The sequence below is a fragment of the Pristis pectinata genome, chromosome 9 (genome assembly GCF_009764475.1).
Source record: "Pristis pectinata isolate sPriPec2 chromosome 9, sPriPec2.1.pri, whole genome shotgun sequence".
Lineage (NCBI taxonomy): Eukaryota > Metazoa > Chordata > Chondrichthyes > Rhinopristiformes > Pristidae > Pristis > Pristis pectinata.
Window position 1 is genome coordinate 10,034,401 of NC_067413.1, and position 15,776 is coordinate 10,050,176.

A 15,776-nucleotide genomic window follows, 5' to 3' on the forward strand; every position below is an offset into this window, starting at 1 on the left:
TGACATTTTATCCTGCTCTAAGATCTGTCTAACCCTTCCCTCCCACATAGCCCTCCATTTTTCGATCATTCATGTGTCTATCTAAGAGTTTCTTGAATGTCCCTAATGTATCTGCCCCCACAACCTCTGCCGGCAGTGCGTTCCACACACCCACCACTCTCTGTGTAAAAAACTTACCCCTGACATCCCCCTTATACCTTCCGCCAATCACCTTAAAATTATGCCCCCTTGTGTTAGCCATTGTCGCCCTGGGAAAAAGTCTCTGGCTGTCCACTCGATCTATGCCTCTTATCACCTTGTACACCTCTATCAACTCACTTCTCATCCTCCTTCTCTCCAAAGAGAAAAGTCATAGCTCGCTCAACCTATCCTCATAAGACATGCTCTCCAATCCAGGCAGCATCCTGGTAAATCTCCTCTGCACCCTCTCTAAAGCTTCCACATTCTTTCTATAATGAGGTGACCAGAACTGAACACAATACTCCAACACAATACTCCAAGTGTGGTCTGACCAGAGTTCTATACAGCTGCAACATCACCTCATGGCTCTTGAACTCACTACCCCGACTAATGAAAGCCAACACTCCATACACCTTCTTAGCAACCCTATCGACCTCCATGGCAACATGGACTACCTATATCTCAGGAGACACCTCCAGGTTAAGGCAGACATTGTTCACTACTTTCAGTGTGCCAGGACAGCCTTTGGTTGGCTGAAGATAAGGGCGTTCAAATATCAGCAGCTCAGACCTGGTACCAAACTCATGGTCTATCGGGAAGCAGTAATCCCTACCTTCCTGTATGGTTCTGAGACCTGGACTACCCCCAACAGGCACCAAAGGGTACCACCAGTGATGTCTCTGCAAACTCATTGGAAGGAAAAATGAATCGATGTCAATATCTGACCCCAGCATTGAAGCACTAATTACATTCAGTCAGCTACAAGGGGCAAGCACTTGGTTCACATCCCCAGCACCAGACATCTGAAATGGACACTCTTGTGTTCAAGTTTATTGTCATGGGCAGACATACCCAGGGTATAAATGCCATGAAAATTAGCACTTTACAGCATCACAATCACAAGAAACATTAATTACATAATTTTAAATTAGCATAAATTATTCACAACTTACATGACAAAATAAAACAAAAATAAAAATGACGACATTAACTCAAGTTGAGGGAAATATAGTCCGAGGTGGTGTTGGGGTTTGTCAGGTCGGCTCGAGAACCTGATGGCAGTGGGGAAGAAGCTGTCGTTGAACCTTGAGGTGTGGGTCTTCAGGCTCCTGTACCTCCTGCCTGACGGCAGCATCGAGAAGAGGGCATCGTGGGGGTCCTTAATGATGGATGTCGCCTTCCTGACACATCACCTTTTGTAGATGTCCTCGATGGTGGGTGGAGCTGTACCCGTGATAGAACTGGCCGAGTCCCACCACTCTCCGTAGCCTCTTGTGTTCCTGTGAATTGGAGTTTCCACACCAGGCCTGAGCCCTGTTGTGGGAAGAAATGACCAGGTGAACGGTGGGAAAAAAGTCAAGGATGAGGTCAAAGCCTCCTTGGAAAAAATTGTATATCCCCACCGACTCTTGGGAATCCCTGGCCCATAGGTGTTCAAAGGAGAGCATGAGCCTTCGGGATGCTATTGAGAACCCCAAGTGCATGGGTTGGGAGCACAAAACAGTGAAAGGAGTGCCCCACCACACAAATTACCCACCCGTCCCCTCACCCACCTCCTGCCTCGCGTGTGGAGGAGTCTGTGAGTTTCCACATTGACCTTAAAACATAGAACAGTACAGCACAGGAACAGGCCCTTCAGCCCACAATATTGTGCTGAACTAATTAAGCTAATGACACCTGCCTGCTCATGATCCATATCCCTCCATTTCCTGCATAATCGTGTCTATCTAAGAGCCCCTTAGTCACCTCAGACGCCACAAAATCAGAGTGGAAGCAAGTCATCATCAATCCAGAGAGACCATCAAAGAAGAATAAATAGGGTAGGACTAGGAAGGTAGATCTGATGAGGGCCAATTACATTGTGCTATTTCAGTACATTTCCCTTTTAAGAACAGTACGTGTGTTTCCTCTTTAAGACTGTCTGCAGTTCTGAGCATGCCTGGTATCTCAGGTAAGGCAATTAAAAGGAAGAAGCCGTCATCTTCATTACACTAAACAGTGGCTCTCCAAATATAAGGCGGCGTGTGCAGTGATTGTCAATGCACAGTGACCACCAATGCAACGCAAGTCGCAGACACCCATACTCACAGCCTAACTGTCCCATTGCTACACAAAAACAAAACTCAAGACAAATTTTGACCTCAGTTCCAGCACCTTGACTAGAGAGGAAACACCTCAAAGCATCGGGTGGGCATGAAATTCCAAAGCGACCTGTTTGTCAGAACAGGTTTTCTATAAAGTTACTGTGAAAGGAAAGGCTCAGGGATCAGGGAGGTGTGATCCCCTCCCTCGTTTGCTTATGATGCACCGTGATAGATTTATTGGGTCTCGTTGACGAAAAAGGGAAAGGCGGAAAATCACAAGGTCTGCAGAGCCCGATGGAGGGGTTGTTTACACAGCTCTTCCGCTCTTATCGTGGTCACATTGCACAAAGCGTTGTCATCTGTTTCACTGCCAATGTCTTAAAGGTCCGTTCGCTGTTAGTTGTTGACCCAGGTTGGTGGACGAAGTCTCGAAGAATTACCTCTTGGCGCTTAAATTGTATCTTTGCAAAGGTCATCACTTAATGGGTCCAGATAAAGAATGGGAGGATCTCAGCCGTGCAAGGTACTAAGTTTTATTGCTGTTTTACTAAGTTTAAGGAACTTTCGAGAGATTTGGTAATGGCGATGAGCCAGTTGTTTAAGTAAAATGGTGTGAGGCATTTAGCAGCACATCTCCAACTTTGAGGACTGATCTTGTCGCTTAATGAACTTTTTCAGTACCAGCTTGGTTGGTGCAAATCCTAGCTGAATGTCTTCCAACAGCTATGAACTTGTCACGTTATTTCCCTGTTTATGGAAAGGTTCAGAATGTTTTCCTACCATCCCTCTGGGACCGAGAACCTCCCACTTCTCAGTGTTCAGATAGGCTTTTGGCTCGGCGCGTCTGAACACTTGGTGTTCAGTGGAAGGAAACAGCTGCACTTTATAAAACGAACCCTTGCATCAAAAGGGATAACGTTGCGGGATGTCAGACTAAAGTCCTGTCTGCCCTATAGTGCATGGAAAAGATCTCATGGCTGCGTTTCCAAAAAAACAGCGGGGGATTTATCGCCAATAGCCTGGCCAGGAATCGCCTTCCACCACAACAGATCATTAGTCTCATTGCTGTTTGTGGGAGCTTGCCGTGCAGCTTGGCTGCCATGTTCCCCTACAATACAGCAGTGGCGAGAAACACTCTTAACTGACAGATGTGGTGATCCTAAGATCAGGAGGAGTGCTATAAATCACAATCTGCCTTGTTTGACCTTCCACCTTATTGTCTACCTGCAATGCACTTCCTTTACTCTGTATTCTGTTATTGTTTTTACCCTGTACTACCTCAATGCACTGTTGTAATGAATTGATCTGTATGAACGGTATGCAAGACAAGTTTTTCACTGTATCTCAGTACAAGTGACAACAATAAACCAATACCAAATCCTACTTTCTTTAAATTCAGATTAACTTCAAACACCAGAATATTGTCTCTTGTACCCCTTCTTACTTGGACATCACATTTCATTTATGGGTGAGCCATGTTAGAATTGTACAGCACAGAAACAGGCCTTTCGGCCCAACTGGTCTATGCCAACCAAGATGCCCATCTAAGCTAGTCCCACTTGCCCACGTTTGGCCCATATCCCTTTAAACCTTTCCAATCCATGTACTTGTCCAACAGTCTTTTAAATGTTGGATGTGCCACAACAATTTCCTCTGGCAGTTCATTCCATATACAGACCACCCTCTGGGTGAAAAGGTCACCACTGAGGTTCCTATTAAATCTTTCCCTTCCCACCCTAAATCTAGTTCTTGATTCTCCAACTCTGTGGGGGGGGGGGGGGGGGGGAAGATGTACATAAACAACATCACCCCTCCCCTTCCTGAAAACCAATAAGAGCTCTCACTCTCTGGAAACAATCCCTGTTTGGCTTTCATCCACTTTCCTTCCAGACACGCCACAGTTGTGTTGCAATCTGAAACCATCCTCTGCTGTCAACACCATTACGTGTGACTCCTTATCTCCTTCATTATGTCCTTCCCACAACCTCCGGGGCTTCGCAACTCAAGGTTCCTATTTCCTGATTTATGTTCTGTCTTCTTACCTTCCCTAGCCTCGGTGCCTCTTCACTCTCTCACGATGGTTTCCTTGCGCTGACTGCAAAAACTGCTGCTGCAGACAACCCCCAGGTTAAGAACGCCCAACTTGCCCTCGCATACAAACGAGCTCCCGTCATGTTATCCGAAGGATGTCATTAAGCTGGAGAAGCTGCAGAAAAGATTCACGAGGATGTTACCGGGACTGGCGGGCTTGAGTTATAAGAAGAAACGAGATAGGCTGGGGCTGTTCTCCACTGGAGTGTAGGAGGCCAAGTGGTGATCTTATAGGGGTTTATAAATTCATGAGGGGCATAGATAAGGTGGATGGTCACAGTCTTTTTCCCAGGCTAGGGAATTCTAAAACTAGAGGGCATAGGGGAAAGATTTAAGAGGGACCCGAGGAGCAACTTTTTTCCACACAGAGGGTGGTGGGTGTGTGGAATGAGCTGCCAGAGGAAGAGGTGGAGGTGGATACAATTACAACATTTAAAAGACCTTAAGACAGGTATATGGACAGGAAAGGTTTGGAAGGATATGGGCCAAATGCAGGCAAATGGGGCAAGTTCAGGTAGACAACTTGGTCAGCATAGATGAGTTGGGCCGAAGGGCCGTTTCCATGCTGTATTACTCTATGACTTAAATTCAAAAGGTCAGCTTGCATACATACGTTCATTCCTATGAATGGCAGAACTAGTTTCCCCTCTCTCTCTCTCTCTCTCTCCCCGCTTTCAGTAATTGTTCTTTCTTATCAGCCTTGTGCTTTTGATGCCACTCATTACAACACTGGCGGTACAGTTACCATATCGAGTGATTTTTGTGTATTTTCTGATTTATGCTCAAAATCGACTTGAGGACGTCTGTAAAAGCAGAACCCATTTGTTACCCAGGGACGACCTGTATTATCATGGCTCAGGTGCATGAGGTTTTCTCCAGAGTACCAGTTCTCCAGAGTACCTGATACAGTTCCCATACATTTTATCATTTGTTGTTGCATGTGAACTGGAAGCGCAGGTGAAGTATTCCCTGTGGTCAACCACATAGAAGCGGATTATGCTTATCGGCATTCCTCATCCTGCACCTGCGTGCTCTCCCTCACAACATGTACAGCAGGGAAGCAGGCCATTCAGTCCAATTGGTGCATGCTAGCATACAGGGCTACACAAGTTTCCTCCCACATACTTTATCATCCAGTAAAAATGTCCTTCATTATCCTTCCTCCGTTTTGTGTTTGCCTAGCTTCCTCATGAAGCATCTATGCAATTCATTTTTTGTTATATGTACGTGGGATATGGTAGCATAGTGGTTAAGACACGGGAATAATGTCCAAAAGAAGGGAGGCGGGGCAGGCACAGGGTGGTGATAGGTAGATGCAGGTAAGAGATAGTGATCGGCAGGTGTGGGGGAGGAGAGGAGAGGAGAAGAATTCTCCCACTTTAAGTAATCCCACCCCCCTTCCCCACTACCCCCACCCCCACCCCCGCACCACCACGCTTCTTCTCTTCTTCCCTTTCCTAGCCTTTTATTCCTTTCTCTCCTTCCCTTTGACCCATCCCCCGGTGGATCTGCTCTCCCCTCCTCCCCCGCACCTGCCTATCACCATCTCTTACCTGCATCTACCTATCACCTCCCTGTGCCCACCCCGCCTCCCCTCTTTTGTCCACCTATCACTGCTCTGCTTTTCCCTCCTATATATCGGGCTTCCCCTTTTCCTATCTTCAGTCCTGAAGAAGGGTCCTGACGCGAAACGTTGACCACCTGCTTTTCTCCACGGATGCTGCCTGGCCTGCTGAGTTCCTCCAGCATCATTGTGTTTTTCACCGTCGAATAGCATTGGTAAAAATTGACCATGGAAATACTGGATTTACAAAAAACAGCTGTTTTTCATGAATGCACTCAATTTCAGAGGTAGAGGGTTAATGTGAGTTAGGAACTAAAAGAATTCCAGGAATACTCAGCAAGCCAGGCAGCATTTGTGCAGGGAGAAACAGAGTTCAGCTATCATCAGAACTTCCTCCTCTTAGCTGCGACCTCATGATTGGGTGCGGGAATCTGACCGGTTCTGTTGTCTGTAGCATCACTGTGCTAATAATAGGGAGCTGCTTCCTTCACTTAGCATCATGGTATCATACTTCACCATATTTCAGTTTCTTATACTTCCATTCGATGGAGCAAGAGGCCATTCAGTCCAATTAGTACGTGCTAGCTTTTGACCAATCCCATCATTCCCAATCCCCCCCTGATTTTCCTCGTGACCAATTCTCTCTCACACCCCCATTGTCTCCCCCCAGACTCTACCACTCACCTACACACTGGGGGCAATTTACAGCGGCCAATTAACCTACCAACCCGCATGCTTTTAGGACCTGGGAGGAAACCAGAGCGCACAGTCGAAGCCCACACAGTCACAGGGAGAACGTGCCAACTCCACACAGACAGCACTGGAGGTCGGGGTAAAACCTGGGTCTCTGGAGAGGCGAGGTAGCAGCGCTACCTGCCGCAGCATCGATCTGCCCCGGGTCACATGTCGGATCTCAAATGTTTTCACTGCTATTGAAAGAATAGTGGGCAAACTGGGGTAAGGAAGGATAGTTACAAAGCAGGCTTGTACGCACGCAAAAAGGAGTCTGCATTTGTATAGCACCTTTTACCATCGAGTCATGGGGAGAGACAGCACAGAAACAGGCCCTTCAGCCCACCAAGCCTGTACCAACCATCAACCACCCATTTACATTAATCCTACACTACCAGCCTCCCCGCCTTGGACTCTGTCTTTACCTCTTGCTGCCTTGGTGAAGCAGCCGGCATAGTCAAAGACACCACCCACATGGGTCATTCTCTCTTTTCTCCTCTTCCATCAGGTAGAAGATACAGGAACCTGAGGGCACGTACCTCCAGGCTCAAGGACAGCTTCTATCCCACTGTGATAAGACTATTGAGTGGTTCCCTTATACAATGAGATGGACTCTGACCTCACGATCTACCTTGTTGTGACCTTGCACCTTATTGCACTGCACTTTCTCTGTAGCTGTGATGCTTTACTCTGCACTGTTATTGTTTTTACCTGTACTACCTCAATGCACTCTGTACTAACTCAATGTAACTGCACTGTGTAATGAATTGATCTGTATGGTCGGTATGCAAGACAAGTTTTTCACTGTATCTCGGTACAAGTGACAATAATAAACCAACACCAATACATTCTCATCACCTCCCCCCAGATTCTACCCCTCACCCACACACTAGGGGCAACACACACAAAGCACTGGAGGAACTCAGCAGGTCAGACAGCATCTATGGAGGGAAACAAACAGTCGACATTTTGGGCCAAGACCCTTCGTCAGGACTGGGTCAGTGGCCAATTAACCTACCAAGCCACATGTCTTCGGGATCTGGGAGGAGACTGGAGCACCTGGGGGAAACCCACATTGTCACAGGGAAAACATGCAAACTCCACGCAGACAGCACCCGAGGTCAGGATTGAACCCGGGTCTCTGGCGCTGTGAGGCAGTGGCACTGCTAGCTGCACCACTGTGCCACCCCCATCCACAGCGCTCTGGGAAGTTTCTGAAGCATAGCTGCTATTAATATTAATAATGCAAGAAACACCACATCCTCACAGGCAATTCCCACAAATAGTGTTGTGATAATGGACAGGTAATTGCTTTTCCTGATTTTGACTGAGGGATAAATAGCAGCCACAACACCAGAAAGGGCACATCTGCTCTTCCTTAAATAGCATCAGTTTCTTTATGCATTCAAGACCACAGTCTAATTTCGAAGTAAAACAGTCAGCAGCCTACACTCCCTCAGTAAAACCCTGGACATTGTCCTCCAATCTCTCGAATGGGGGTTCAACTCTTTCGCAGAGACAGCAGTATCACCTACTGTACCACAGCAGACATGATCCTTCAGAACTGAGTCTAGATTTTGGGATTCCCCACAGCAGAGGAAGTTGCCCAGAACCCTGCACCAGGTTTGACCTGACACAACCTCAGCCAATCCATTCATCTGATTGGAGAGGAACAGCCACCAAGGACAAAGCCAAGCCTTATTTAATATACATATATATTTCTGTTTAGTTAAACTTTTAGCTGTTTCTAATAATTTTTTTTTAGTAAAAATTATGTTTTTACAATTTTTTAGCAGTTTGAATACTTTTTGGAATAACATTCAGAGATAGTCATAGTTTTTAATGGCTTTAACAGCCAGCTATGCCAGAAGCAATGGTTGAGATAGCTTTTCACAGGTTTTTAATAGATTATAGAACATAGAACAGTACTGAACATTGTACTGGACATAGGACAGTACTTTTCTCTTTGGAGAGAAGAAGGATGAGAGGTGACTTGATAGAGGTGTACAAGATAAGAGGCATAGATTGAGTGAACAGTCAGAGACTTTTTCCCAGGGTGACAATGTCTAACGTGAGGAGGCATAATTTTAAGGTGATTGGAGGAAGGTATGAGCGGGATGTCAGGGGTAAGTTTTTTTTTGTACATAGAGTGGTGGGTGCGTGGAACGCAATGCCTGCAAAGGTTGTGGGGGCAGATACATTAGGGACATTTAAGAAACTCTTAGATAGATATATGAATGATAGAGAAATGGGGGCGATGTGGGAGGGAAGGATTAGATAGATCTTAAAGCAGGATAAAACATCGGCACAACATTGTGGGCTGAAGGGCCTGTACTGTGCTGCAGTATTCTCTGTTCTATGTTGAACATAGAACAGTACTGCACAAGAACAGGCCCTTCAGCCCAAGATGTTGTGCCAAACTAATTAAATGCCTAACTAAACTAATCCCTTCTGCATACACAAAGTTAATATCCCTTCATTCTCTGCACATCCATGTGCCTAGCTAAGAGTCTCTTAAACGCCTCTATTGTATTTACCTCCACCCCTGGCAGCACATTCCAGGCACCCACCACACTGTAAAAAAAACTTTCACATCTCCTTTGAACTTGCCCCCATTGGATATGGGCGTAATGAGTGGAGCTTTATCAGAACCCTATGCCATGCTTGGAAGGTCCTTATCACTGAGAAATTGACACCAGCGCATCTACACAACGTAAATTCCGCCTTTGAGTAGAGATCAGCAGTATGCATGGATGGTTCATACCTGACCACCCAATCTGGTCCAATCCTTTCTATTTTGGCCTGGTGGTTCGTAACACTTGTTCTGTTTCTCTTCCACTAGTACCCTTGATGTACACAAGAATTATGTTGAGATTAAACAATGCCTGGCTGGTTACAGTTAAATTGAACACTAATTCGACAATTTAAGCTGTAGGCTATACTATAAAACACATCGAAGGGATTAAACAAAAACAGAAAAGGCTGGAAATACTCTGCAGCTTAGCTTGTAGAAAGAGAAGCAGCTAATGGTTCAAGTAAACGAACTTCTGTCAGAACGGAAAGTGTTTATCATATTGATAAGGGACTGAACTGCAGCAAATTAAATGCATGAAATAAATGTTTAATGCAAGTCACAATATGAAATTGAGCAATGTAAAATGTCCTCTAATTATCCAACTCAAAACCAAACAAACTTTGACCTTGCATGGAGTGACACGCAGGAATAAATCAATCTGTATTATACATTGGGTGTTGCATTACAGGAAGTCTTTGCAAAGAGTTATGCCATTTTCTTACAAGCAGTGGAAGTTATATAACATCTTTCCCTATCTCAGAACTTCTCAAATTGCTAAATCACTAATAAATTGCAAACACTTATGTCACATACAACTAATCTGTGCATAGCAAGCTCCCATACATTTGAATGTTCACAGATTGCCATTGAGTCATAAGATAAGATATCTTTATTAGTCGCATGTACATCGAAACACACAGTGAAATGCATCTTTTACGCAGTGTTGTGGGGGTAGCCCGCAAATGTCGCCACGCTTCCAACGCCAACATAGCATGCCCACAATTTCCTAACCGTTACATCTTTAGAATGTGGGAGGAAACCGGAGCACCCAGAGGAAACCCGTGCAGGCACGGGGAGAACGTACAAACTCCTTACAGACAGCGGCGGGAATTGAACCCGGGTTGCTGGCACTGTAATAGCGTTACGCTAACTGCTACACTACTGTGCCTGCCCAATGTACAACGTACAGCACAGAAACAGCCCTTTCAGCCCCAATGTTCCATACTAACCCCATTTACCAGCACTATGTCTGTAGCCTTCTGTGTGTTGGCAATTCAAGTTCTCGTCTGGCTATTTCTTAAATGTTGTGAGAGTCTCTGCATGTACCGTCCCGTCAGGCTGTGCATTCTAAACTCCAATCACTGTCTGGGTGAAAAAAAATCTTCCTTATGTCCACCCTAAACCTCTTGCTCGTTAACTTAAACATGTGCCCTCTGATGAAAAACACGATGATGCTGGAGGAACTCAGCAGGCCAGGCAGCATCCATGGAGAAAAGCAGGCGGTCAACGTTTCCGGTCAGGACCCTTCTGCAGGACTGAAGATGGGGAAAAGGGGAAGCCCAAGATATAGGGGGGAAAAGCAGAGCAGTGATAGGTGGACAAAAGAGGGGAGGCAGGGTGGGCACAAGGTGGTGATAGGTAGGTGCAAGTAAGAGATAGTGATCGGCAGGTGCGGGGGAGGAGAGGAGAGCAGATCCCCCGGGGGATGGGTCAAACATAAGGAGAAAGAGGGAAAAAAAAGTTGGGGAAAAAAAAAGGCTAGGAAAGGGAAGAAGAGAAGAAGCGTGGTGGGGGGGGAGGTTGTGGGGAAGGGGGGTGGGGATTACTTAAAGTGGGAGAATTCAATGTTCATGCCGTTAGGCTGCAAGGTGCCAAGGTGGAAAATGAGGTGCGGTTCCTCCAGTTTGCGCTTGGAATTTCATCTAGATTCCAGCATCTACAGTCCTCTGTTTCCCTATGCCCTCTGACTACGGACGCCTCTGCTATAGGGAAACATTTACTACTGCCCACACTATGTCCCTCATAATTTTCTACACCTCCGTTAGGTCCCCCCTCAACCACCTCTGTCCAATGAAAACAAACGCAGTCTCTCCTCCCAACTGAGGCACTCCGTGCCAGGCAACATGCTGGTGAATTATGAAAGGTGCTACCATATTAATTTGTTTTCTACATGTTATAAGAACATAATGTTCTACATTACAGTTAATTTCTTTGAAAAGGTTTCTGTTTAATGCACCACTGTGGTTCCCTTCCCAGCATACAACGTTGTTTGGTTTCTCCTTCTGTAGTTGTCTCTGTGCCAAGTCTTCTCCCACAGACCCTATAATGTGAAATGTGTTTTAGCAATACTGGCCAAGGGCCAGATGTGGGTCAAGACTTTGAGAAAAAACTCCCCTGTTCTTCTTCAAAATAGTGGACTGTGATGTATCACATCTCGGGGACAGGACGGATGAAGCCTCGGTTTGATGATTATCAGACAGGCAACACCTCCAGAGGATCTGGCAGCCCAAGTTTTAGAGTTGTAGGGTCATGCGCCACGGAAACAGGCCCTTTGGCCAACTGAGTCCATGCCGACTATCAAGCTCTCATTTTAAGCTAGTCCTAGAGTCACAAGAGACTGCAGATGCTGGAATCTGGAGCAAAAAAACAAACTGCTGGAGGAACTTGACCCGCTGGCTTCCTCCAGCAGTTTGGTTTTAAGCTAATTCTACACTGATCCCATTTTATTCCCTGCATATTCCCATCAACAACCCCCCCCCTCCCCAATTCTGCCACTCCCCTACACTCTAGAGGCTACTTGCAGTGAACAATTAACCTGCCAACCCGCACGTCTTTGGGATGCGGAAGGAAACCAGAGCACCCAGAGGAAACGCACATGGGTCACAGAGAGAATGTGAAAACTCCACACAGCACCCGAGGTCGGGATCGAACCCAGTCACTGGAGTGAGAGGCAGCAGCCCTACCAGCTGCAGATAATGCTCCAATTCCTGGCCTGAGCCTCGCTGCTCAGAAGTATGTGTCAGAACCCCCACTCGCCTCCCTGCTGTCTACCCTACACTCAGCGCCTGAATACAAGGCAGTTAATAATCTTGACTTGTCTCCATTCATCTGAAATGTTAAACGCACTTTTTATTCTGAGTCTCTTTGAGTGCTGTAGGTTCTCTAAACTGAAGACCACAGAGGACCTGAATTAACATAAACAGCAGGATAGCTGCACGATGTTCAATTCCATTCACAGGTCCTCCGCAAACAAAGCAGCCAATGTCTGCTGGCAGCCAGACCTGGATGGCATTCCGACATAGAGTCATAGAGCAATACAGCCCTTCGGCCCAATCAGTCCATGCTGACCACAGTGCCCACCCAACTAGTCCCAATTTCCTGCATTCAGCCCATATCCCTCTCAGTCCCACCCCTCCATGTACCTATCCAATGCTGCCTAACTTGCTGAGTTCCTCCAGCACTTTTTGTGTGTTGCTCTCAAATGATACTATTGTACCTGCCTCAACCACTTCCTCCGGCAGCTCGTTCCAACTACCCACCACCCGCTGCATGAAAATGTTGCCCCTCAGGTCCCTTTTAACTCTTTCCCCTCACACTCTAAATCTATGCCTCCTAGTTTTGGACTCCCCTTCCTTGGGGAAAAGACTGTTACCATCCACCTTATCTATGCCTCTCATAATTTTAAACAAAGAACATCGAACATAAAACATTACAGCACAGTACAGGCCCTTCAGCCCACGATCTTGTGCTGACATTTTATCCTGCTCTAAGATCTATCTAACCCTTCCCTCCCACACAGCCCTCCATTTCTCTATCATTCATGTGTCTATCTAATAGTCTCTTAAATGTCTCTAATGTACCTGCCCCCACAACCTCTGCCGGCAGTGCGTTCCACGCACCCACCACTCTGTGTGTGAAAAAAGAAACTTACCTCTGACATCCCCCTTATACCTTCCTCCAATCACCAAACACTTTTATAACTTCTACAAAATAAAGTCCCAGCCTGGCCAACCTCCCCCTATAACTCAGGTCCTCTAGTCCTGGCAACATCCTCGTAAATCTTTTCTGCACTCTTTCCAGTTTAGCCACATCTACAACCACATGGGCTGATAAGTGCCAAGTAGCATTTGTGTCACACAAGTGCCAGGCAATGACCGTCTCCAACGAGAGAGACTCTGATCATCTTCCCTTGATGTTCAATTACATTATCATTGCCAAGCCCCCACTATTGACATCCTGGAGGTCACCATTGACTAGAAATCAAATAGTAGCAGCCACCTCCATACCATGGCTACAAGAGCACATCATACTCCTGTGCCTTGCAGATGCTGTAACCATCTGCTGCTTGTGTTCATTCAGTTCCTTTGTGGCCTTCTATTTAATGAACTTGAGGAGATTTGGAATAAATGTTGCTTTTAACGTTGCCAGCGACCCAGGTTCGATTCCGGCCACTGTCTGCAAGGAGTTTGTACGTTCTCCCTGTGTCTGCGTGGGTTTCCTCCGGGTGCTCTGGTTTCCTCCCACATTCCAAAGATGTATGGGTTAGGAAGTTGTGGGCGTGCTATGTTGGCACTGGAAGCGTGGCGACACTTGCGGGCTGCCCCCAGAATGTTCTGCGCAAAAGATGCATTACACTGTGTGTTTCAGTGTACATGTGACTAATAAAGATATCTTATTTGGATAAATGGAGATGCCTCAAGATATGAACTGCCTCCATTCCAACTCCAAACTGTAGGGTAGAAATTCAACCTCTCACTTCTGGATGTGCAGGAGTAAGGCTGGGGGTTTAAGGAAACCTAGGATATGGTCCCAGCTCTTGTCCGGTGAGGCTCTAATCCAGAAACTGGAACACAAAAACTAAACCAACAACAGAAGCTCAGAATCCAATGGCTAGTGAGACAAAGATGCATGTGTTTCGATGTACATGTGACCAATAAAGCTATCTCATGCTGTTGGTCTCACACTCTTCCCCACTATCCTTGCAGTTATTTCTCCTTCTTTCATGCAATTCCCTTTTGTTTAATTCATGTTTTTCTCGTGAATGCTGCTTATCTGATGCTATGTGCCTGTGATGCTGCTACAAGTAAGGTTTTCATTGCGCCTCTGCACACACATGTACTTGTGCATTTGATTCTGACTTGAAGGTTACCATTGCGTCTATTTAAGATATCTTTATTAGTCACATGTACATCGAAACACACAGTGAAATGCATCTTTTGCGTAGAGCGTTCTGGGGGCAGCCCGCAAGTGTCGCCACGCTTCCGGCGCCAACATAGCAAGCCCACAGCTTCCTAACCCGTGGGAGGAAACCGGAGCACCCGGAGGAAACCCACGCAGACACAGGGAGAATGTACAAACTCCTTACATTTAAGGAAGTATGCCTTAAATCCTAAATACTCAATGCATGTAAAATATTTTCCTGGTCTCCTCTCTGACCCCTTTTGCTAATCACCTTAAATATGTGCTTCCATGCAGTGTGATCTCAGTCGGCCTATGATTCTGATGATTCTATTGGAACTCAATGCAGTTTTAAGCATTGTGTAATAGCACCCTCTCATGGCTGGAGGGTAAACTACTGCTCTGTGTTATTTCTGTAGTAGCCTCGTATACACGGGTATGATATGTTTCTCTGGAAAATATAACCCACGTACACAAGTTGAGCTAATAGAAACAACACAAGATAGTAGTTTATCCCTCCAGCTGTCACAAACATCTCCATTGACAGTTAAACTTTGCCCACCCACAAGAGATTCAAGATTCAACCGAATTTAACGAGCATGCTTTAGTCCAACTGTTCTGGTTAGGGTAAAGCCTCAGCCATCATGTGATAATGCATCAAGTGTTAGCAAGAAGAAGCACTCTCCTCTGTGCCTGCGTTAGGTCTCCTGAATATCAATCCAATTAGTTCCTTCCTTTGCCCTTCTCTCTCACTCATGCACGCAATCTTTTAATAAAAGCAGAAAGTATTGGAGAAGAGAGAAACAGGGAATTAACATTTTAGAACCAAAAGCTGCTCAGATATTTTCAGTCAAGTGGGGAAGGTTGGGGTGGGATGCGGCAGAGACAATGGAAGGGAAAGGCTGTGATAGGTGTGGAAGGCAGGGGATATGTAATGACCAAATGGATGAGAGTGCAAGGGGAAGGGGTGAAAGGCAAGCTGCTAATGAAGAATAATTTGATACAGTAGTGTAAGGGGAGGAAGGTTTGGAAGAGACTGGGAATGTGGCAAGGAATTGTGGGTAAGACCCTTAAGGAGTAGCCTACAGTTCTGCAATGGGCCAGTGGAGCAGTCCCCAAAATTATCCCGCCCACCACAAACACATCCGACTCAAAACAACTGCCCTCAGATCAAACACCACCCGGTTCTCCACCCCAAACATCAAACGCCACCCTCAGCCACGAAACCTACCCCTCACACCGCCCCTCATCAAATACCATTCACCACAAACATTTCCCCCACACCAAACCACTTCCCACCCCAATCCATCCCTACCACAAACACGCCCAATCCCAGCCTAAATACCCACTCACTCCAGACACTCTCAAGATA

At 46.2% G+C, this 15,776-nt stretch overlaps 1 protein-coding gene across 2 annotated transcripts in view; it reads left to right on the forward strand.

Moving 5' to 3' along the window:
• The first annotated feature begins 2,353 nt into the window (after positions 1-2,353).
• LOC127574209 (melanocortin receptor 5-like) overlaps positions 2,354-15,776 on the forward strand; it is a 286,745-nt gene continuing 273,322 nt past the window's right edge. For both annotated transcript variants that reach the window (XM_052023008.1, XM_052023009.1), the window contains exon 1: positions 2,354-2,787. The gene's annotated coding sequence lies outside the window, so the exon portion shown is untranslated. The remainder of the gene's footprint in view (positions 2,788-15,776) is intronic.